The 25002-nt window shown below is 37.7% G+C and overlaps 1 protein-coding gene across 4 annotated transcripts in view; it reads right to left on the reverse strand.

Moving 5' to 3' along the window:
- Nucleotides 1-24268, reverse strand: part of LRRC4C (leucine rich repeat containing 4C) — a 1364302-nt gene extending 1340034 nt beyond the window's left edge. For all 4 annotated transcript variants that reach the window (XM_030829357.1, XM_030829356.1, XM_030829355.1 and 1 more), the window contains exon 1: nt 23491-24268. The gene's annotated coding sequence lies outside the window, so the exon portion shown is untranslated. The remainder of the gene's footprint in view (nt 1-23490) is intronic.
- Between the last annotated feature and the right edge of the window lie 734 nt (nt 24269-25002).

A 25002-nucleotide genomic window follows, 5' to 3' on the forward strand; every position in this document is an offset into this window, starting at 1 on the left:
TTATTGCATACCATATGATGTATGTGCAAGAGAGCATTCATGTTAGAACAATATTAGAATGTGATTCCAGTAATATTTTATGGAGATACAACTACTGTTACCACGGAAAACATCAGTACATACGAAAAATAATTGATAGATACAAATCAGGAGTGCAATCCTCTTGTGCTCTGACAAAAATTATTAGACCCTAGAAGGTCTCATAATCTGTTACTAAAGAGAACCAGTTGATCAATACCAATACAATAAGATGTTGGTTTCTCAATGTGAATTTACTAATTTAATAATGGTTAACATTTATTAAGTACCTACTAAGGAACAAGCATTCCACTGTGTGCTTTACACACATAATTTAAAATGACTTGTTACCAAAAGCTTATATGTTCCTCAGAAATTTATGTCATAAGAAAAATTATCTTCACATGCTCACATGAGAATCACATGGTTATTTGCCAATAAATATTTTTCCATTCATAGTACAATTGTTATGTAGGTCATCATTTCCCAAGTGGGTTTCATATAGCACTATTAATTTGCAAAGTGTTAACAGATGTTCCATAAAAATAGTGTTCTATATTCAAGTACGTTTAGAAAATATTGAATTGAATACAATTAAACATGATTGTTTAACAAAAGACTTCTTGAATTCTTCAAATAATAATTTTTACATATCTCTGTAAAAGGAAAATAGCATAAACATTTCCCGGCCGGGAGCGGTGGCTCATGCCTATAATTCCAGCACTTTGGGTGGCTGAGGTGGGCAGATCATGAGGTCAGGAGTTTGAGACCAGCCTGGCCAATATGGTGAAACCCCGTCTGTACTAAAAATATAAAAATTAGCTGGGTGTGGTGATGGATGCCTGTAATCCCAGCTACTGGGAAGGCTGAGGCAGGAGAATGGCTTGAACCCAGGAGGTGGAGGTTGCAGTGAGCTGAGATCCTGCCACTGCACTTCAGGCTCGGTGATAAAGCAAGACTGTCCCCCAAAAAAAACATTTTCCAAATATATAAGACCCAGGAACAGTTTTTTCACCGAATACATAGTAATTAGTAATACTTTGCTTTTTGAATATATATTAGATATATTTCATGACAACTCTGTTAAGATAAACATACACCCTTTAAAAGAAGTTAAGAATGGCAGGACCATGTTATTCTCAAGATATTTTGATAATACATTTAATATCCCTAGTTTTCCTGTTGTTTGATAGGCATTCAGTACAAAACTGGAATTTCTGTCAAGACTAAGGAGGATCAGGGAAGAAAATTGATTTCGAAGAGGCTACAGAAATTCCTGACCTGTCAAAGTCCCACAGTGGCAAAATGTCTATGAAATTAGTTAGCAAAACCAGAGAACCTTTTATAGAAATGAGTGACCAGCCTCCACTGTCTGATGATGTACAGAAAGCTTACATGTGGCATAATCATCACAGACAGCCTCTTTTATGACATTCACTTCTACTTCTGAAAGCACGTCCAGCTGAATTCAGGTTATACATGCCACTTCTCCAAATCGTTTTTCCTTGCATACCACAACATAGCATCAAATGACCTATACCAACGTTTCTCAAAAGCTGAATGGAAAACTCTTCTCATCTTTCAAGAGTCCCTAAAACTAGTACTTTTAACATCCTGAAATGAGATTTCAATGCCCTACATTTAAGAAGGGGAAAGAAACAACCACCAATATTTTTCCTACAATGGGTTTTGATTTGATAATCCAATAAACCTGATAAATCTCAAACTCTTATAAATGAACAGATGAAAAAAACACGTGACCTGCAAACTTTTTGTTAGTATCTCCGTTCTGCCCTAAAATACTCAATCCTTTTCAATCTTACCACAGAAAAGTACTGTTACTAAATGTAACATAACACCAAATACAAGCCCTAGCTGTGCTTCTAGAAACAGGTATCATTAGAGATTAGATTTTATTGGACCTGACAATGAACTCTTATCTTCCCCACCCTACTTCAGCTTCCTGAATTGATTCACCTCTGAAAATACAATACAAATATTCAAAGGTCAACCACTGCTGACAAGAACGGTGTCAACGTAGTTAGTTGTACAGTCTAGTCTCTCTGAAATCTTGCTATCATTTACCTTTTCCAATATTATCTCCAAACTTTCACTGCCTTCTTTTCCAACCATAAAACCTCTCTTTTGCTCACTAAGACACACATGCACACACACAAACACACACACACACACACACACACACACACACACACACACACACACACCAGTTGCAGGAACATGCCTCTACACCAAGGATTTAATGGGGATTTAGTGCTTCAAAGATAGGAACAGTTCATGTCTTCACAGAACCTACAAGCTTTTTTGTAAACTCACCCCCAGGCTTTTGTTGATCTTTCTAACCCTTGTTTCCCAAAATGCTTGTGCCCTATTCCAATGTCTTTGTATTTGTTAAGATTTTCCTTATTCACTCGTTACATCTTTGTTCTTTCTGTTCTTGTTAACTATAAAAATCTCCTGACTTTTTTGCGCTAAAGAGTAGGTTGGATCTGGGGGCAAAAGATAATTACAATATGGGCTGGGTGCCCTGGCTTACACCTGTAATCCCAATGCTTTGGAAAGATGAGGCAGATGGGTCACCTGAGGTCAGGAGTTTGAGACCAGCCTGGCCAACACGGTGAAACCCCATCTTTACTAAAAATACAAAAATTAGCTGGGCGTGGTTGTGGGCACCTGTAATCCCAGCCACGTGGGAGGCTGAGGCAGGAGAATCACTTGAACCTGTGAGGTGGAAGCCGCAGTGAGCTGAGATCACACCGTCACACTCCAGCCTGGGCGACAAGAACAAAACTCCATCTCAAAAACAAACAAACAAAAAAAGGATAATTACAAATGGTACCTGTCTTAGAGGAGTTTACAGCATTGGGGAACTGGATGAAGAAAAAGAAGAGATCAACAATTTGTATGCAAGTAACATGTAGCAGACACTGTACTTGTTGCCTAGATTTGTTTTATTGTGTGGTCTTCATATCAACATTATTTATTAAACAGATATCTATAGTAAATCTATTATTATTCAGGAACTGACTAGACACTAGATGAAAAAGATCTCTGCTCTTAAAAGTCTTACATTCTAATGATGTAGACTTACCAAATACAAGACAATTAACAAATATAATAATACAAATTTTCAAAAATAACCCAACAAAAAGCTGAGATGGAAGAAAACACTGAGATGGTGACCTTGTAGAAAGCCCTAGTTCAGTTAGTATGAGTAGAGAAAGCATCTCTGAAAGAATAAAAGGAAATTGGGATATAAACGATGAGAAAGAAACCGCAATGAAAACAGTATCAGGGTATACTATCCTTGGAACCCCTCTCAGAATATTGATGCTGAAGCACTGTGAATAAAGAGAGAATGACATGAGATGGAGTAAAATAAGCAAATGTCAAACCAATTAGCATACCACTGAAGGTCTTAATTTTGGCTCTACGTCAACTTTTCCAATCTTATCACCAACTTTTAATAATTCACATTTTAGACACAGAACTACTTTTTCTCATTACTTCTTCGTTCGTTCATTTAATATATAGTGAATGAACACCTGAGGATCCCAAGTAAGGAAACTGATTTGATTCTAAATGCAAAGTATACATTAGATAAATTGGTAGCTGTTTTTAAATTTTTTTGTTTTAGCAACTGATTCATTTGTTTTTATTTTTGTAGATTTTGGGAATATGAGTGCCATTTTGTTACATAGATATATTGTGTAGTGGTGAAGTCTGTAATCATAACCTGAATAGTGTACATTGTACCCAACAGGTAATTTTTCATCCCTTAAATTCCTCTGACCGTCCTCCCTTTTGGAGTCTCCAATGTCTATTATGCCACTCTGTATATCTATGAATATCCATTGTTTAGCTCCCACTTGTAAATTCCTGATTTATTTCACGTAGGATAATGGTCTCCAGCTGCATCCATGTTGCTGCAAATAACATGATTTTATTCTTTCTTATGGCTGAGTAGTACTCCATGGTGTATATATATATATATATATACCAAATTTTCTTTCTCCTACCACCCATTGATGGACATTTAGGTTGATTCCATTACTTTACTATTGTGGATAATGCTGCAATATACATACAATTGCAGGTATCTTTTTTACATAAGGATTTGTTTTCCTTTGGGTAGATATTTAATAATGGACTTGCTGGATCAAGTGGTAGTTCTATATTTAGCTCTTTGAGAAATCTCCATACTGTTTTTCATAGACGTTGTGCTAATTTACATTCCCACCAATTTGTATAAGCATTCCTTTCTTTCCACGTCCTTGCCAACATCCAATATTTTTTGATTTTTTAATAATAAGCATTCTGACTAGCGGAAGATGGTATTTCATTGTGGTATTTGTTTTCATTTTTATTACAATAACTAATTTGCATTGATGTTGAGCATTTTTTCATATGTTTGTTAGCAGCTTGTATGTCTTTTGAAAAACATCTGTTCATGTTTTCGCCCACTTTGTGGCAACTCATGGAAGACAACACAGAGATGGTGGCTGTGTGAAAAGTCCCAGTTTAGTTAGTATGGGTGGAGAAAGCATCTCTGAAAGGAATAGGGTTTTGATGGTGTTGATGGGTTTTGTTTGGATGAGGTTTTTTTAAATTGCTAAATTGTTTGAGTTACTTGTAGATTCTGGGTATTAGTCCTCTGTTGGATGCATAGTTTGCAAATATTTCTCTCATTCAGTAAGTTGTATGTTTACTCTGTGATTTCTTTTCCTGTGCAAATTTTTAGTTTAAGTCGAATTTGTCTATTTTTATTTTGTGGCCTGTGTTTTTGCAGCCCTAGTCATGAATTCTTTGGCCAACGTCCAGAAGAGTTCTGGTTTGTTTGTTTGTTTTCAGTTTTTTTTTAGGTTTTCTTTTAAGATTTTTAATAGTTTCAGGTCTTATATTTGAGACTTTAATTCATATTGAGTTAATTTTTGTATATGGCGAGAGACATGGGTCCAGTTTCATTTTTTTGCATATAGCTATCTATGATTAATATTTTTGGAAAAAAAGGAGTCTGTCTTTCCACTCTAGAGAGAATAGGTTAGAAGAAAACTAGACTGAAAGGGCGAGAAAAATGACTGACATGGCATAATCCAATGATGATGGTGAATTGGGGCCAGTTACAATTTAAAAAGAAACAGATTCCAGATATATTTTACAGGTTTTATCTATGGTCTCCTTCTAATTTTTACTTTTTAATTTTCTCAGCATCAAGAGAACTATGTAAGCTTTTTTTAAAAAAATCACAAATCAAATGACAGTTACCAGGAGAGTAACACACTACATATGTAAAAAAAAAATATACATATAGTCTAATAAAACAGTCTCCAGCTTAAAGATTCCATCTAATGGACTGATATGGTTTGGTTCTATGTCTCCATCGAAATCTCATCTCAAATTGTAATCCCCATGTGTCAAGGGAGGCACCTGCTGGGAGGTGACTGGATCATAGGGGCAGATTTCCTCCTTGCTGTTCTCATGACAGTGAGTGAGTTCTCAGGAGATCTGGTAGTTTGATAACTGTCCAGAGCTCCCTCCTTCTTGCTCTGTCTCTCCTACCACCATGTAAGATTGTGCTTGCTTCCCTTTTGCCTTCTACCATAATTGTAGTTTTCCTGAGGCCTCTGCAGCTGTGTGGAACTGTGAGTCAATCAAACCTCTTTTCTTTATAAATTACCCAATCCCAGGTAGTATCTTTATAGCAGTACTAGAGAACTCAATTATAATAATGCTGAGATAATAAGTCATGAAGAGCCAAGCCAGTCTTCTCAAGGGTAGAGAGGGGGAGGAGACAACACTCTCTCTCTTCTGTTTTTAAGGACTATTTGATATGCATAACTAAAGAAATGCAACACTGGAGCTGCATAGAAATTGAGACCTATATCAGCTGTATTTGTTTTTGCCAGGACTGTAACTGAATGTGCTAAGGGAATCTGAATGTCTTAAGCAGAGTCAAGAATCCTGAATGAGGAACTGAGGCTCACCCTCACTTCCCCTCCTAGCGTTTATATAAATTTTTTGTGCATGTTGGTGTGATAGACAAAGGTGGAAGGTAGAGGCAAAGTGGAAGGAGAAAAGCAGAATCATTAGCAGTCAGGGTGGCTGAGATAGGAACAATAGGGACTTCCTCTGGAGATGAGGCATATGGAGATCTTCCAGGATCCCATGCCATAGTTTATCATGGTGGGCTAGAGGGTTTATCAGCCACCCCAAAGTTATTTTCAACCCTCTTTTTTTTTTCCACATCTCATATGTTTTCTCAGCCTCCATTTCAAGTAGATACCCAACTTGACTCAATCTTCATTCAGAGACTTAAGCTGGGGGCCTCTGAGAAAACTTACTTTTTTCCAGTTTAAAAAAAAAAAAAGATAGATGTAACTGGCATGTCTCTTCCTTCTATTTCATTCCTTCTGCCTTGAATGTAGAGAAGATGGCAAGAACTTCAGCAATTACCTGGCAACAAAGAAATAAAGGCCAACGGGGCTCCCACCCTTGACACTATTAAGTCACAGAACTATGACCTACAATTTCTGGACTCATTGTTAAGTGAGAAAAACGAACTCCAATTCATTTAGGTTTCTTGAGTCAAATTATTATTATTTATAGCCAAGAGCTATATTAACTGGTCCAAACATCTTCTGCCCTCAGAAATAAAACATAAATTTAGGAAGGTTTAAAAAAATTATAATAATGCAATCATCATTAGTATTTCAGTATATTACTATTCAGTCTTTCAAATTTACATATGCATTAATATTTTCTTTATATAGTTGTCATTATACAAAATCTTCCAGGTCATAAATTTTTGAAGCTGCCTTATAATTATGCATAATCAATTTATTCATATCTTTCTTTTGTTTGACATGTAGGCTGATGCCATTTTTTACCTTTATAAATAATTTCATTAGCATATTTGTGCATACTGCATTTTTCATATTTCCTTAAGATAGATTTCTAGAACAGGATCAAAGTAAATAAAAAATTCTATGACCCATAATACGAAGTCAAACTATTTTCTAAAAAAGTGTTATTCCAATATACATTGCTACCAAAAACATATAAACATATCATTTATCAACATATTTTTTCCTACATTAAGTATTAATATGAAAAAATAATGGCTAATTTCAACAAATAGGAACTGTTAAAAATGATTTTCATTCAAGACACAGTTCTCTCTCTTTGTTGCTTCTTTCTTGCTATAAAAACAGCCATTAGATTCTTATACTGTATAATCTGAAATAGTTCATCTGTATAATCTGAAATAGTTCATCTATCTTCAAATTTCTGCCTAACAATTATAATGACTTATGTATGCAGAATGTTCTGCATTGCAGAAAATGCTTTTGAGACATGTATAATTCTCATTTAACAAAGGATAAAGCTGGTTTCAGAAAGCATAAGGGTATTGCTATGAAATGGTAGAGCTTATACTTTTGATTTCTAGTCCAAGACCCCTTCTAGTTATTTATTTATTTATTTTTATGTTTGCTTCATATTTTTTTTTGCTTCAACATAGGTGCAAATCCAACCTCATAATATTAACACTGACTTGAAAGACAAATACAAAAACAAATTAACGAAGGCCTAGAAGAAACAAGTTAGCTGAAGGAAACAAATTTTGTACAGGCACAGTGGCTCACACCTGTAATCCCAGCAGTTTGGCAGGTTAAGGCAAGAGGATCACTTGAGCTCAGGAGTTAGAGACAAGCCTGGGCAACACAGCGCAACCTCATTTCTACTAAAACCCCAAAAATCTAGCTGGGCATGGCGGTGCATGCCTGTAGCCCCAGCTACTTGGGGAGATGAGGCAGGAGGATCCCTTGAGCCTGGGAAGTTGTGGCTACAGTGAGCCCTCATCATGCCACTGCACTCTATCCTGGGCAAGAGAGCAAGACTTTCTCTCAAAAAGTAAAATAAAATAAGGAAACAAACTTAATAGAGAGAGTCTCTCTCTCTTTTCTTTTCTTTCTTTCTGTGTTTCTTTTTCTTTCTTTTCTTTCCTATCTTTCTTTCTTTTTCTTTCTTTTCTTTCTCTCTGTCTCTCTTTCTTTTCTTCTTCTTCTTGCTTTTTTTTTCTGAGTTTCACTCTTGTCACCCAGGCTGGAGCGCAATGGTGCAATCTCAGCTCACTGCAACATCCGCCTACCAGGTTCAAGTGATAGTCCTGCCTCAGCCTCCCGAGTAGCTGGGATTACAGGTGCCCACCACCACACCTGGCTATTTTTTTTTTTTTTTTTTTTAGCAGAGATGGGGTTTCACCATGTTGGCCAGGCTGGCCTTGAGGCTGACCTCAGGTGATCACACTGCCTCAGCCTCCCAAAGTACTGGGATTACAGGTGCGAGCCACCGCACCCAGCCAGGAGCCTCAATTTCATATTACCTTTTCCTCTGTTCCCTGAGTATGTATTATGGGCACATGTGGCACAATGTGAAACATCACAGAAGAGCTAAGGGTAGCCTCAGAGCAGTCTGATATTAGTGGAACACAGGTAAATTCCACAGATGCAAAGGAATTTCCGAACCTCTAATGCTTTGAAATATTTATAAAACAGACAAGCCAGTAGCTATAAAACGTGGTGGCTTTGAAGAGAAAAAAAGTAATAATAATGAGTACAGTTGGGTCTCTGTATGTGTGGGTTCTGAACCAGTGGATTCAGCCAACCACAGATGGAAAATATTTAAAAAATATGCACAGTTGTGTCTTTACTGAATTCATACCGACTTCTTTTCTTGTCAGTATTCCCTAAATAATATACTATAACAACTACATAGTGTTTCTGTTGTATTAAAATTTATAAATAATCTTGAGATGATTTAAGTGTGTGGAAGGATGTGTATATGTTGTATGAAAATACTAAATCATTTTATGTAAGGAACTTGAGCATCCATGGATTTTTGTATTCACGGGTGGCTGCTAGAACCAATCCCTCATGGATACCAAGGGACGACTGTTAGCTTGTATGCGGTGGCTCCTTCGTCATCCAGTAGAGTAATCATTGAACCAGAGATGCTATATAGACGAAGATGTGTCTTGAAGCTTCTAGGTGACAGATCTCAATGAGCGTTTAATAGTTGGTCTGCATGAACTAAAGTGTTTACGCAAAAAGTCATTGGCTACATAATAAGCTTGAGTACAAAATTGGGTAAGGAAATGAGATTTTAGAGGATACAATGATTAAGCATAGAAAAGTAGAGAGAAACTAAGACTGAGTCATATTAGTATTAGGACAGGAAGTCTAGCTTAATTTTTTGTTTGTTTGTTTTTTGAGACAGAATTTCGCTCTTGTTGCCCAGGCTGGAGTGCACTAGCATGATCTCGGCTCACTGCAACCTCCACCTCCTGGGTTCAAGTGATTCTCCTGCCTCAGCCTCCCGCATAGCTGGGATCACAGGCATGCATCACCACGCCCGGCTAATTTTGTATTTTTAGTAGAGACAGGGTCTCTCCATGTTGGTCAGGCTGGTCTCCAACTCCCAACCTGAGGTGATCTGCCTGCCTCGGCCTCCCAAATTGCTGCGATTACAGGCATGAGCCACCACGCCCGACATCTAACTTAATTTCTATTCCTTCCCCCTTAGCTCCGGCAGTAAACTGTACCTCAAAACTAGAAGAAAGGAAGATTTAACATGCAACCTTCGCTTCACCACCTCTCTTCCTTCCCATGTTCCAGAAGATTCTGCATAAAGAATACACCGTAACCTCTCAAGAAATATCTCATAAAGAGCGCATGAGAAAATCCCTTCCCCCCAGAGCTTGTTTCTCTTGCATTTTAATTCTGAATGAAGGGATCATAAAAGCATATCAAGATCCATGTTGCCCCACAAAGGACATTCTGAGGCAACCTGAATGCCCCCCGACATGAGACAGCAAGTGATTTTTAAGGGATGGAGTAGGCTATAAAAGGGAGTCACCGGGGGACAAAAGGAGAAAATGGAAGAGGGAAAGGAAAGGAGGCGAAGAAGAAGGCACTGAGGCTGGCGTCACAGTCTTGTTTGGAGGCAGAGTGAATGGTGCAATGAAAAGTTCCCAGAAGGGTAAATCAGAGGACCCATATTTAAATCTTGAGTTCCCTACCTATTGGTTGCATAATGTTGAATCCATCACTTAATCTTTTAATCCTCAGCCTTCCCATCTGTAAGATGTGAACAATAATTACACCTTTCTTAAAGAGTTACTGGAGGAATTAAATATAAATGTGTGAATAAAACATACAAATTATTTTATAACAAAAAAAGAACATTTTTTTCTTTCTTCAAATGAAAATCCAAGCAGGAAGAGGGAATCCGCAGTGTGTATGAATGAGTGACTGCGTGTGTCTGTGTCTGTGTGTGTGTGTGTGTGTACATGTTATGTAAAACTTACTGCCATAGATGTTTGGGGAAAAGGTGTTTCCTTTTTATGTTGAAGCTGTTAATCATTTAGATGACATTACTTATAAAATTCAGTGTCAGGCACATAGTAGGTTCTACACATTTATTTGTTGAATAAATAAATAATGACTCAATAATGTTAAAACAAGTGAAACTGAATGAAGGTCAAGCTCCCAATTAGCAAAGTCTAGACATTTAATAAAAACTGCTCTGCAGTTGCAAAGATATCCATTCACTCTGCCAGGTTACTATTTTTCAAGAAAACACAGCAGACAACAACTTGAAACTCACAGATTTATTCCTGCCCCAGCTTAAATTCTAGGAAATGAACAATGCTTGTGTAATATATAAGCCTGTTCGAGTTAACTATTCTTTGTAATAAACCACCTCAATACGGAGAGACTTGAAACAAAAGTTATGCATATCTAACCATTCTCTGCATTGGATGGGTGATTGCTCTGCTTGTTTTTCCTTTACTCACTCATGCACCTGCATTCAGCTAGAGAACAGGCTGGGCTGGAAGGCCCAAGATAGCCTCACTGGCAGCTTGTGCTGGCTGTTAGTGACATGCAATGAGGGGGACTGAGAGAGTTGTGGGTCAGTTTTCCTATATGTAACCTCCGTTAGGCTGGATGGGTTTTCTTTCTCAGTGGTCCCAGGGCAGATCTCCAACGGAGGAAAATGGAAGCTACAACGCTTTAGAAGGCCTATCCTTGTAGGTTATGTAATGTTATTTCTTCCACATTCCATCAAAGTAAGCCACAAGTTCAGATTCTAGGGGTAAAGAAACAGAATCCACATTTTCCTGGGGTGTCATATTGCAAAAGAATGCACATACCAGGATATGTGGAATTTGTGGCCTTATTTTTCTATTTACCTTAGAGAATTGAGGCCACATGTGGCCCCTTTCCTTACCAAGGAGACTGTGGTTCATCGTTGCTAGACCGCGTGCACCAAAAGACCATCTGCTTTAAGTTTAACAAGTAAAGTCCTTACAGAGTAAAGAGCAAAGGAGTTCTGAAATCACAAAACTAAAGCAAAAATGATGTCATATTGAACATCTGATCAAAACACATTAATCAGGAGAAATAGAGAAAAGGAAGCAGACAGAGTAGGCCATCGTTTTAATTATGCAGAAGATCTGGGCTTGGAAGACACACTTTTAGCATAAAGCATGCTATGAATGTGACCATATGTCCGGTAGAGTATAAGCTCCTTTAAAACAGGACTGCATCTTCTCACGTCCCAGCTCTAGCAATTATTAGCTGTATTATCTTTGCAAGTTACTTAAGCTCTCCTAAGGCTCACTTTCCTCATCTGTAAACTAGACATAATAATAACATTACCTGCATATGTTTATACTAAGAATTAAATAAGATTTATGTTCATCCCCGTCACGGGCATAGAATCAATACATGAAATATGTAACTAAGAAATTTCCCAGTTTCCAATTACAAATTGTACTAAACTCTATTTTGAAGCTATTAAAACCCCATGAAAAATAATCCCATCTTAATTATTTAAAAACACTATGATGAGTTCCAAAGGGTGAGAATTTAGAATCCAATGGAAGTTGGTGGATACTTTGCCTTTCATTTTTGTCCCCAAAGTAAGTTTATTGAGATAATTTGGTCAGCAAGTGTCCTACCTTCTGAGAATACGTGAAGAACAACTTAGTAGGTAAAAGTACCATAACTAACAAGATTCCAAGGTAGTAATACCCTTAATGTGCTTCCAATGGTAAGACAACCCTGAAAATATATAATACAATTTAACTAAATATAGCACCACAATCTACAACACAAAAATGTTCCAACATTCACTCAAATCCTGATTCAGTTAAAACATAAAATAGTTACAATGAACTGCCATTCATTCTTCTATCCTGTAAGAAACAGAAGGAAAAAAATCCGTACAAATATATTGTACAAATACTTGTGTGTTTCATAATAATCTTGGCAGCCTCACCTTTGTAGAGGTACATTTGTGGGTGTTTGCGTATATGGTATGTTTTTAACATCTTTAAGGCTTGCTTAAGGTTTTATATCAGCTTGGCTTGCTTAATAGTCTTTTTCCTTTATGTTGCCCCTTCACTAATTGGGCAAATGTGATAATTTGTAATGGGTCTCCAACTCCTTAGTGTAATTTAGTAAGGTTCTACTGTATTCCACCAGACCCACAAACGAGGCTGCTGCACACGTCTGTTTTTTTTTTTTTTATTTATTTATTTTTTTTGGAGCTTTACTTCATCAGCATCCACAGTATTTCTGCTTTAAAATTGAGAAAATTGAGAAATGATTGCCCCTTAATCAGCTATTTGTTATAGTGGGCTACAGAAATATATGTGGTGTCATTAATAAATAATTTCAGGATAGAACTTAGCAACAATTAACATTTCCATAGAGCCTTTTTTTTTTTTTTTTTTTTTTTTTTTTTTTTTTTTTTTTGAGACAGAGTTTCACTCTGTTGCCCAGGCTGGAGTGTAATGGTATAATCTCTGCTCACTGTAACCTCCACCTCCCGGGTTCAAGCGGTTCTCCTGCCTCAGCCTCCTGAGTAGCTGGGATTACAGGCACCTGCCACCATTCCTGGCTAATTTTTGTAGTTTTAGTAGAGACGGGGTTTTACCATGTTTGCCAAGCTGGTCTCTAACTCCTGACCTCAGGTGACCCACGTGCCTAGGCCATCCAAAGTGCTGCGATTACAGGCATGAGCCACCGCGCCCAGCTACATAGAGCTTTAAACTTTAAATCTTACTCTTATACATGCAAACACAGAAACCCTATGTATTCTCTTGTGAAGAAAGGTATTATACATATTTTTAAATGACTTAGAAGACAGCATTTCACAATATTTCTAAATATAGATATTTGATTTGTCCAGACATTTGCTATATAATTTTGGCCATTTATTTAACCATCTTTAAAATTTGTATAATACCTGCTTCATAGTTGTTTTGGGGAAAAGACCAAATATTTTTATAATAAATATAAACTTTTAAACACATAGTAAGTGCTGAATCCAAGCTAGTTGTTAGTCATGATCTTGATTTGACAGATAAGAATATTGTACTTTTTAAAAGATACTTATATCTAATGACAGAGAAATGAGATAGTTGTCAAATATATAACCAGAGTTTGCAGACTGGGAAGATTTGAGTTAATTATGCCAAGGTAGTCTCTATTCTTCACTTCTAGCAAGGACGCTGTGGAGTTGGGTAGCCAACATTGCAAGGCTGGAGCTAGCAGAAGCATTGCCTCTAATTTGAAGCCCTAGGCTACTTAAAACCGTGTAAGTGTACAGAACAGAGGCTAGAGCGAAGGATGTAGATTTGAAAAGGTTTGAAGACATCGTCAAAACAGAAAGTGGGCCTGGGGGCTTAGGCAGATGTTGGAAAAGTTGGAGCTAAATATGAGGTTGAAGTAAAAACCCAGGAAGAAGGAAGCAAGAAACCAAGAAACTCTAGAAGGCCATCAGGGGAGAGAATAATCTGAATAAATGTCAAAGATAGGAGGTGTTGCTAATACCAGCTTGATTTTGTATCTTCTGTGGCTTCCACTGGGTAAGAAGGTAGGATCAAAGATGATGTAAGGAGCAAAAAAAAAAAATGTCCCTATATTCTGGCCCTGCAAATCACTAACTACTGTGAGGGGTGAGTAAAATAGATAGAAAGGCAGGTTTTTCTGGAACCATACCCAGGCCTAGACAGGAGAGCAAATTAGCTCTTCCTCTGTTTCTCAACCTCCTATCTCTGCTCTCATCAGGGAAGAAGGTCAAGGTGTTATTCAAACAGGCACCTGGTAAGTGACTCTCTACTGGCCTCCCCCGACCCCTACCCAAGGATGATAGTAATGACCAAAGATTCAATCTGAGCAGTTAGTTTCCTCTTGATGGAAAAAAAAAAAAAGAAAAAAGCTCTGTTGCTTCTTTAAGTAGATGTGGTCAGAATTAGAGCTGACTCTCTTCAAATAGTCTCCCTTTTGCCTTTCCTGGACCCTCATCTTGGATCCAGATTCTAAGCCAAGAAAAATAAACATCCTGTGAAACTACCTGGCAAGTTTCTAAATGTATTATTGTGAAACTGTCATCCCTCTAGCTTGAGAGAAAGAGAAACTGGCATCTACTCAAAGCAGACAAACTGTCTCTCTCATCTCTGAAAACTAAAAATCTAAAAAGGAAAAATTAGGCTGAAGACTAGAAGGTCAGAGAGTGGCCTTTTTGTCAACTCTTCATGGTTGTGTTAAGTGCCATTCCATCCTGAGCTGGCAGTTCTTAAACATGTTTCCCTCTAGAACATAGCACTAGAGATGCTTGGACCATCTGTCTGTCCGACAGACCATCTGTACAAGGGACTGGCACCCCTTCCAGAAAATAGAAGAGAAACTGAGGACACTAAATAGGTGAGTCTCTGTGTCTTTGTTTTCTAAGCTCTCTGGCAATAATTGGTAGAAGAGAAAGAGGAGTCCAGGAATATTGTTTAAGTTTAAAAAAATGTTATAGCAAAGGCGGAAAAAATTTTCACACAAGCAACCACAGAAATATTTAAAAGATAATAGAGAAAAGTAGCTGTTTCTGGCTTTAAGTGTTAGGCAAGCTAATGCCCAAACTGAGAGCAGTCAAGGTTCCAGGGCTTTGTAGACATATGCAACTAGGTAGACATTCAGGTAGACACTGCTTTTAATGAGTTTTTACCTTGGGCAAATCACAAGTTGTCTATAGCTCAGTTTCCTCACCTGTATCCTGAGAATAATGATGCCCCCTGTATGCAACTATAAAGTTTTTAATACATCATCTGAAATACCATAGAATTAAATGTGTGATAGCTATTGTGTCAATTTTGTGGGTTTTTACAAGGCTGTCTACGGGGCTCCAACCTATATCTTCATTCCTTCCTACCAAATACTTTTTGATATATTTCCTTACTCTATTAGCACTGATATATGCAAAGTCGTAATTTCTTCTAATTTCTCTTTGGAAATATTATCACTGCTTCACAATATACATATTTAAGACAAACCTCAAATTCCCCTTCCTTCTTTAATCTTTCCCAACCACAAATTCCTCAGGGATAACTCCCTTCTCTGAGTTTTACGTGCTGACTTCATTATTTTTTTGTTCTGAATCCCGCGCTGCCTTGTTTAGCAAGTTAATTGCTCCTCTGTCAATATAATGTCAACAATAATATATGAACACACTTGAGGGAAAAATCGCATTGTTTACAACTTTGTGTTCCACGTCATAACTGTGATAGAATAGTGGCTCTAGTAGGTGTTTAATAAACAAATTTTGAATAAATGACACCACTGAAATGACTACAGAAGCAAAAGAATGTACTGTTACCCACAAGGACATTCATTGAGAATTCTGACTGACTTATGCAAAAGTGTTCTTGACCTAGATCCATGACATCGTTCTGAGGTTCAGGAATAGGAATAGGGTTATTTTAAAAACTAAACACCCCCACCCACTGCCCCGACACACATAGACATACATAGATATAGATATAGATATAGATTTTTTGTGTGTGTGTGTATGTGTATGTATGTATATGGTGCTGGACAAATTAGTCTTGGAGAAAAATATGTATTAGATAGGAAGAACAGAATTCCATTTAGCAAAAGCTTAAAAAAAATGCAGCAGTGCTTATACTGATGGAAGAGACGAAAATCAAACTTGAAGCAGCAAAAACACATCCAGGAGAGTCATGGCAGTGAGGCATGACAGGTCAAGGATAAAGAAAGGGAAAACAGGAAATAGCATCAACCAGATGAACACAGGAAGAAGTTAGCTATTCATGAGCTAAACAGACCTATTTCATGAAAGTGCTGGCAGCCAGGGAAACACTCAGAAAAATTTTAAACTGCTTTTATATCTGCTCTTACTTGGGCACTGGAATCAGAACAGGTTGACTGATAATATGTTTAATGCTTAATAGTAGTCCAGGTACCTTGGTAGAGAAAATGACTCTGAGCAAAAGTCACATATAAACATGGCTTTCCTTTTGAAGAAGGGAGAGTAGAGTTTTTTCCTTGTATGTATCTATATTCAGACTGCTGTCACTATGCATGGTGGATGTCTCCAACACTATGCATGGTGGATGTCTCCGACAGAAAAAAATTAGCAAACCCATCCACTGTCTGTGTTATTAATCATTTGCTTGTTTTCAGTAAAGAGTATGCCTTTATTAGATTGATTTTTTTCTAAATGTTTTCACTTCACACATATTTTTTACTATGTTATTCAAACATTTGTCTCAATTTATATGGATTATTTTCTTTACTTCTTCCATGTGGAGTATCTACTGGGGTCAAGGTATATATGGTCACAGGTTTTAATTCCAATCATATGGTTCAAAAAATGTACACCCTGCACCATTGTGTGCTTAGTTGGCCTTTGTTTCTGTGACTTGTTACCTAAAGCATGAATGTATAAATTGAGAGGACCTACACAAGGAATTGAAATCTCTCATCTTTAAGTAACTTATTATCAAATATTCAACACGCTAATGTGTTTGCTCAATAGATATGTAAAGAAACAGCTAGAACATTAAAAACAGATAAAATATAATTGAATATCTACATTATGTAAAAAAGCTAGAGAATTTTTACAGGGATTAGAGAAAAGGTGGTGTTAAAATTTTCTTTGTTCCTTGACAGTTTTAAGTTGAAGAAAGATTGCTACTTCCTCTCTTTTTCAAGAAAGCTTTCATAATATGACCTTTTCTCTTGTTTACAGCCAAGCAATGAGTTTAATGGCTCACATTTTAGAACCTGACTTTAGAAAGAATTCCCCAGTTTATGAAATTCTGACTTCGTTTTCTTTCTTTCTCTGGTCTCCTTGAATGTTTTGTACCAGTCACTCTTTTTCCATCATGTCCCCCACTGACATCAATATGTTGAAAGATGATTTCCTTCCTCTGTTTTATATTTTTATAAGTAGACAAACAAGAATATTTGCTTCTCTGTTTATTCATGTGCTGCCTAATAATTTGTATCATCTCTGGCACTGCAGAGTACAACAACATTTATACAAACTGAAACTGGTAAGTTATTATCATAATTACTATTACTACCAATGATTATAAGTAAATTTAATTATTATTATAATGAGATATCTTTTACTGAGTGCCAATTAAATTCTAATCTCTGTTCCAGGTACTTTGTGGGCATTATTTTTCTTAATCTTTTTACCACACTACAAGGTAAGATATGGAATTACAGCTACAAAAGTAACCTTCCCAAGGGTACATTACTAATGAAACGTAACATATTGGGAGATGCTACCCATAAAGTAAATTCTGCAAATGCTCCTTAATGCCACTTAAGATTTAGTGTTACAGAGAAGACTTTCATTTCTTTACTTTCCTCTGAGTCCTGTAACTGCAGTACAATCATGCACATGGCATCAGACATTTTAATAAGATTTAAGTAATTGTCAAAGTTAAATAGAGATCTGCCTCAACTTATGGGTTCTGCTAAAGACCACAAAAACATGGTACTGATGATGTACTATATTAGGGACCCATTGGTTCAGAGAGGCACCCTTCAGAGGCCCCTTAGAGATACTAACATCACATCTTTCCACTGATAGAGTCGGCCCTATTATGGGAATGTGATTACTTGATTTGCATTTACAGAAGGCTTGCTCTGGACTGTCTATAATTATGTGAAGAAGCACTGGATTTGCATCCTACAAATAAAAGAAACCATGGTGTAAAAGAATAGACATGGGCTTTGGAGTGAGTCAGAATTTGGGGCAAATAAATCCTTTTTTTGCCTTATCTATAGTATGGGAATAATAATGTTACCTTGCTTATTTTGTGTGTGTGTGTTCGTATGTGAGAACTATAAATAAATAATCTAACATACCTAGCACAGTGCCTGGCACATAGAATACCTTTGCTGACTCTATGAGATAATTGATTATAACATTATATTTTCTTGGTGTGTGTTGGTAATCTATTTTGCAGCATAGCACAAAAGGAATTTCCTTAGTTCAGTGCAAAGCTTCAGCAACAAATTCTGATGCTTAAGGCTGTGGTAGAGGCCAATGAACTTGTGTTTGCTGTTTTGACCAATTGACATCCCTCTTTCCTTTCTAACTCTCCTATAATCAGATTTTATGGCATGAAGCTTTAAAATGCAGGGAGCATGGATCTTGTCTTTCTTCTCACAAAGTCATAAAACAGACTTCATCCATTCATTTTAAGGATAGAAAGAACCTACAATCTGAAGGACAAAATCCTGTTCCCTCCATGCACAGGGAAAGGCTGACTTTGCAGTACCGAAGTACCTGGGTCAAGTGGTACCAGCCGTGCAGAGTTAGCAAAGCAGAACTGGACTCATCACTGACAGCTCAGCTCAGCTACATTAGTAGGAACAAGGCTTTTTACATCTTTTCTGATATGTTCTTGAACAAAATAAAGGTCATACACAATGACACAGCCCCACATAGGTCAGATTCTGGCAGAGGAATCTTAATTCTTTTTAACTATCAAGTCAAAATTCCAAGGGGCAGCCTTTAAGACTGCAGCATTCCCTGTCCAAATACAGGAATTGCAGCAAATAGCTATGAGCAGAGAGTCCTTCTAATACTCCCCACAGCAATGACTGTAGTGCTTGTACCTGGTAGGTGCTTAATAAATATGCATCCTTTCATTAACTGTGAACAAAACGAGATTTTAGATAAAGAGCAATGTTAACACCTCTTGGTGACATCTGAATTGTGTTTCTGCAACAACATATGGAAAGATGCACGTGATTATTGCTCCTTATATTCAGTACGATTTTGAAAGTATATTTTATTTATATAATTTATATAATTCCAAAGTGTAACTCAAATTCTAATCAACAGCATCATTGTGGACTGGAGTTATTTGGTGACTGCGGACTTGCTAGTTGTCTGTGTATGTCCAAGTCTGGGCAAGTCAAGTTTTTCTTATGTTTTCTGGATATCCAGCAAAAATGAATTCAGGTCATAATACATTTTCTATTTTTCATGGAACTAAAATTATGCCTCATATAGATTGGGTAATTATTTATGCATGTAGGCATGCACAGGTACATACACACAACACTTACACATATTCACAAGTAACCAAAAATGTACCACAAAAATTACTGAGAAGAGGTAGAGTCATCGCATTTGGAAAAACACCAAAACTATAAGAACACAAATGTTAATCACTAATCACTAAGAATAGACCAGTTCTGCTTTACACTTTAACTTGAAATTATATTGGAGGAATCATTTTATGTCTTGAACAATACATAAAGTCATCATTACTGTAACACATTACATTTCTACATAAGTGTATATTTGTAGATCCTTTTTTCTACAATATTTCATCATAGCCTTCACAACAACACTATGAGTTAAGAATAGTTATTTCCAAATTATATAGGAAGAAATCAAGGTTCCAAGACTTTGAATGACCTACCAACCGTTAAGCAATACTTGCAATGTTTGACATTTTCTGATTCTCAATCCAGAGGTTTTTTTTCTTCTAATTTTAACCCCAGCCTCCACCATTCCCCATTTTATCTGTGACTGCTGAGTCGTCCCAAATGGAGATGCAGATAATTGAGTGAGTTGGCTTAATTTATTGCAAAGCCCCTGCTCTATTCACACATCAATTAATCCATCTTTTATTTTGTAATTTATTGGGGTCCCTGAGAGGTTGTTCTGAAGTGATGGAGAACAGTACCAAGGACATACAAATAGCATTTGTCATCAGAGAGTGTATCTTCTACTTCCCAAGAGTCTTCATTTCCTATTGCAGGCTGATGCTCTTAGCCTATTCTTATTAGCCCCAGTTCCAGCATCAGCTCAGCTCCTTGAGCTAATCTACAGCTCTAGGATGTTGTAATGACTCAGCAATCAAAATTTCAAGTTCAATCTACCTGATCCTTACCCACCTCCAGGGCCAGAGCTCCAAAAGCTCCTCTCTGCTCTTGAACTTACTAGGTGATGTTCCTGGCTTTTTTTAAAAAGGTTCTCAGTAGCTGACTTTTCAGCTGTCAACCCCGTTTGTTACAGAGGGAAAGAGCTATTCATGTGTTAAGTGCCCTGGGTCTTAAAAACATAGAAACACACAGAAGAATGTTGGTCCTCCTTGTCTGACTTTAGCAGAGTCCCAGAGAAAGGCCTGCCAAATGAATAGAGTTAAATAGAGAAGAAATGGAATGTCCTTTATTCTCCCCAATAAACTCAGAGAAACCCTTCACCAATTCATTCTTTTAAAAATATAACTCTGCATATGTTGCTTCTAGGGAACTTTAGCCTTTTCTTTAGCGCCTCTGACATGTTACTCCTACTGAAATGGAAAGCTCCCTACCCCCATTTACCTTTCTTTTCTGAATTCTCTAAGCAATAAAACAAACCCTGGTAAACCTCAAAACCCTCTCTACCGCAAAATAAAACTGAAAAAGGCATGGACCTGGAGTTGGTTCTGATCAAAAGCTGTTTATCATTGCTCTGGCCTGAGCTGAAAATAAAGATGCAAAGTTACAGTTGTGCAAACACCATCAGGAACCCTTGAGATATGGGAGAAATGCTTTGCACATTTCATAAGCCGTAATCAGAAAATCCTGAGTTGGCTGTACCCCACTTCTATTACTAGCCTAAAATAAGTGATCATGAAAGTGTTGCTATCGCTAAAAGATTCACTCATTACAATTATTAAATCTTTAATACACAAAAACCAAGTTGATATCTTTCGTTGTTGTTTTGTTTTGAGGTAGTACTGAGAATAATCTATGCAATTAATTTTTACCAACACCACACATCTAAATATACCAGTAGTTGGTGAGAATATGAATGGGAGAACAGTCAACATTAAATAGCCTCAATGGACAGAGGTACTCATTTGCCAAATTCCAGAACGACATTTTCAAAGGACCTCTCTCTATTCAGAACAGTCCTAACACTAAATAGATGACCTGAAATGCTGTCCTCTATACCTGGGACTAGTTGCCAAAAGATGCAGGTTAATAAAGAGCTGACCAACTTAAGGAATGCTGATTGTCCAGGCAGAGCTTAGGGAGCCTCCAATACCCTGCCATGACCCATTGGCACTTGGAGTATCAGGATCCTTCTCCTTACAACAGAAACTTCATGTTTCTTATTCATATATTATTCTCACTTTCTGGTTTTATGAACCTCAGATTGTTTTTTCCACAAAGAAAATAAAATCTTGTTTAGGGTTTCTCCTAGGCTAAAGCCATTTAAAAATTAAAAAAAGAAAACAACAAACCTCCTTTCCAGATAAGAAAAATTTACCTGGACATTACGGGTAACAGATGAAAATATCATGATCATAAATCATTGACATGAAAGACATATTATAAATTATACTGACAGGAGTCTTCCCATTGTAATTTTTACCAAGAGCACTGCCTGGAGTACCAGGTACAAGGTTGGGCCAGGGGTGGAGGAGGGGCAGCTTCTCACAGTTGTCCTCTTTTACCTGCATCTCTAAAATCATTATGCAAAAAATAGTAGATAGATGAAAGGCTAGGATAGCCTAGGGTAATACCAGAGTATAAGCTCATCTTTAAGTTTCATGTTTGTTTGTTTGTTTGCTTGTTTTCTTTTTGTAACTCATATATATATATATATATATATGTATATATATATATATATATATATATATATATAATCAACGTTTTGAGTATGATGCCTGACATCTCTCAACTTGGGTGCTCTCATAAATCTTTGACCCAGGCCACGTAGCCTCTGAATAAATCTATTATGTTACAATTTGCATCTTCTTTCTATACACAGACATCAACACCTGGAGAGAATCACTTAGGTATGCTCTTCTCTACCTAGTTAACACACCTGTCATCTCTTCCATGAACGTGTCCACAGTAACAGTTCAAGTTGGCTAACATTCCATGAACTAACACTATTCTTTTAAGGAGAAACCATCCACATGCACTGGCAGATGAAGAGTAAGATTCTGTTGCCTTCATGTGAGGTCTCAGCATTTTAGAAACCTATTTACAAGTGATTCTTACTCCTGGGGAAAAGCTAATTGATGCCAATGCAGAGATGAAAATCCTAAAAGACACAGGAACACAGATGTTATCACAATGAAATGATATTATGCTTTAATTAAATAACCTTGGGATTGAAACAGGTAAAATATTGTCTGCATTTCACTTTGAAGGAAAAGCGTGGGGGGGGCGGGGAGGCGGGCGGGGGGAGGGTGAAGAAAGGCACAGTTAACTACCAGGAAACTAAAGAGACTGAGTTAGGCAAGATGTTTGACTAAAGTCACCTGAATTCCTGATGCCACTTGCTTTTACAGCCAAGAATACACAATTAAGAGCAATTTTCAAGCACAGTCCCTTCTCGGGGGACCATGTAGGGTAAGAGGATGTTCCAAAATGAGCGACACTAGTCTTAATCAGGGGACACTGCATTCCGAAAGGTTAATGAGATGCAATAGCGAGAGAATCAGTGCAAAAAGAGAGAGGTTCAAAATACTAAACAATTTCCACTTTGTTCTCATTTGCTCCGATTAAGAGCTGGTGAAGCAGCTTTTCTGTATTCCACACATTCGCTACTCTCTAGAGCAGATATAACTATTCAAGAAGAAAAAAATAAAGCTATGGGGAGGGGGAAGTCTACTATTAAGTTATCATGAAAGTCCAGATTACACCCCCACCTCCCCAGCCCCCAGTCTCTGAGCAGATACACTTTGCCTCTAACTCAGAGCCTCTACCAGTCGCTTTTCTGATTAATGCTTTTCCTCAAATTTAGAGAGTATCGCAAGGCAGGAGAAAGCTGGAATTATTTTTTTCCAGATTTCATATATTCAGAATTCCCTGTGAAAATGTTAGATAAGCAAGAGAGGTATAAAAATGGTAAGAGGAATGGGGGGGATGGTTATACAAATGGAAATAACCTCCTTGGCATAAAAATAGCCCCAAAATGCCACACACTGAGTTCTTCTGAGCATTCCAATCTCTAGAAATGAGCATATAAACTGCATATAGATTTCCGAAAACAAGCAGGAAAACACAAACATTGCAAGACAACAAGAACTGAGATCTGAGAAGTCCCGTGACTTACCTTCTTTATGGATCCTCAAAGTTCACCAAGGAAAATTTACAATCCTCTAGCTTGCCATGCACTACTCTATTTTCTTTTCTTCTTTTTAGTTTTTTAAGTCATATCGGAGAAAAATAATCAGTTTTCAAAGGTTCCATGTATCTGATCTTCCAGCACCAGCAAAAACGTGTCCAAGAGACTCCGCCAAAAAGTAAGCCAAAAACTCATGAAAGGCAAAAGCAGAAGGGGGAGTAGGGAAGCAAGGAGGTGGCGAAAGGCGGGGGGTGGGGGCTACAGACTGTGAGCCCAAGTGCCCAGAGAATATTGTCACACTGTTGAAATCTCCTACTGTACGAAATACCTGCTTTGGTTGTCACACTAACACAGACACACACACGGACACTCACACATTCTCTTTCATGCAAAGCAGGCACCCACACTCACAAACACACACAAACACAAGCACTCACACAAACCAGTGTAATGAAAACTGTCAGTAGTAACCTCCAAGAGCTGCTGTGTGCTGCAGATGGTACGGCTCACTGTTACCTTCCCAGATCTGTGAAGGATCAAATGAACATCCAAAATCGGGGGGCCCCAGGACTAGGTAGATTCCGGATCCCTCTCCCCCAGGAAGATGCATCAAGCCAGGAGCAGGTCAATCAGCAGAGGTGTCTGCTTGCAGGGTGCCCCGGATTATGGCAAGGTTATTAATCTTGATGTGCTGCATCCCCCACCCCCAACATTCGGCAGCCTGCATTGAGATGATTGCCAGAGCTGTGTCTGTCCCTGTTCTACTGCATTTGCTCAGCCCTCTGATGCTGCAAGTGAGACACGGTGGAGGCAAGAATACTAATAAGGTGGTTAGCTACAGTTTCTTCAAGGCGGTCGGCACGCAGTACAGTAAATGTGTACTTCCCAGTGCTCCGTGTGTGAGCCTGCGTGTCTGCAGGGAGGGCAGTGAATCCATCTCCGGCCAGAAGACGAAATGGTTGGTATCCTGCCTGGGAGAACTATATCATCATCGGAATCATCAGTGTCCTGCAACGGCATTGTCTGTGACAGTGTTTTTCTTGGGATAAAGAAGGGGGGGTTAATGGTTTAGAAGCCTAGAGCTGGCATTTAAAAGAGAAAAAAAAAATGTCTGGGGAGACAAATTAGCTTTATAAATAGGATCCAAGGAGACCGAGGCAAAATTTTAACATGCTGCTTCCCTGGCTGTTAAATGGAAATACAAAGCAATTTCAAAAACCAGCTCCAGACTATAAATCTTGGAGCTGGCAACAAGTATCTGAATTTGACTGATGGGACTATAGATAAATGGATTCCTGGTAATATAAAAAGTTTGCTCATGCATTCTGCTTCACAGCCATGGATCCGATGTATACAGCAATTTAGGTACAGTTCATTCATTTTTAAACATGAATTTAGACTTGACACCTGCACAGTTTTACTTTAATGTACACTTTTAAATGACATAGCTATCAAATTGTAGAGAACATCTGTGTGGGACAGTGTCACTAGAGGGATTGG

This window comes from Nomascus leucogenys, chromosome 15 (assembly GCF_006542625.1).
Source record: "Nomascus leucogenys isolate Asia chromosome 15, Asia_NLE_v1, whole genome shotgun sequence".
Classification (NCBI taxonomy): Eukaryota; Metazoa; Chordata; class Mammalia; order Primates; family Hylobatidae; genus Nomascus; species Nomascus leucogenys.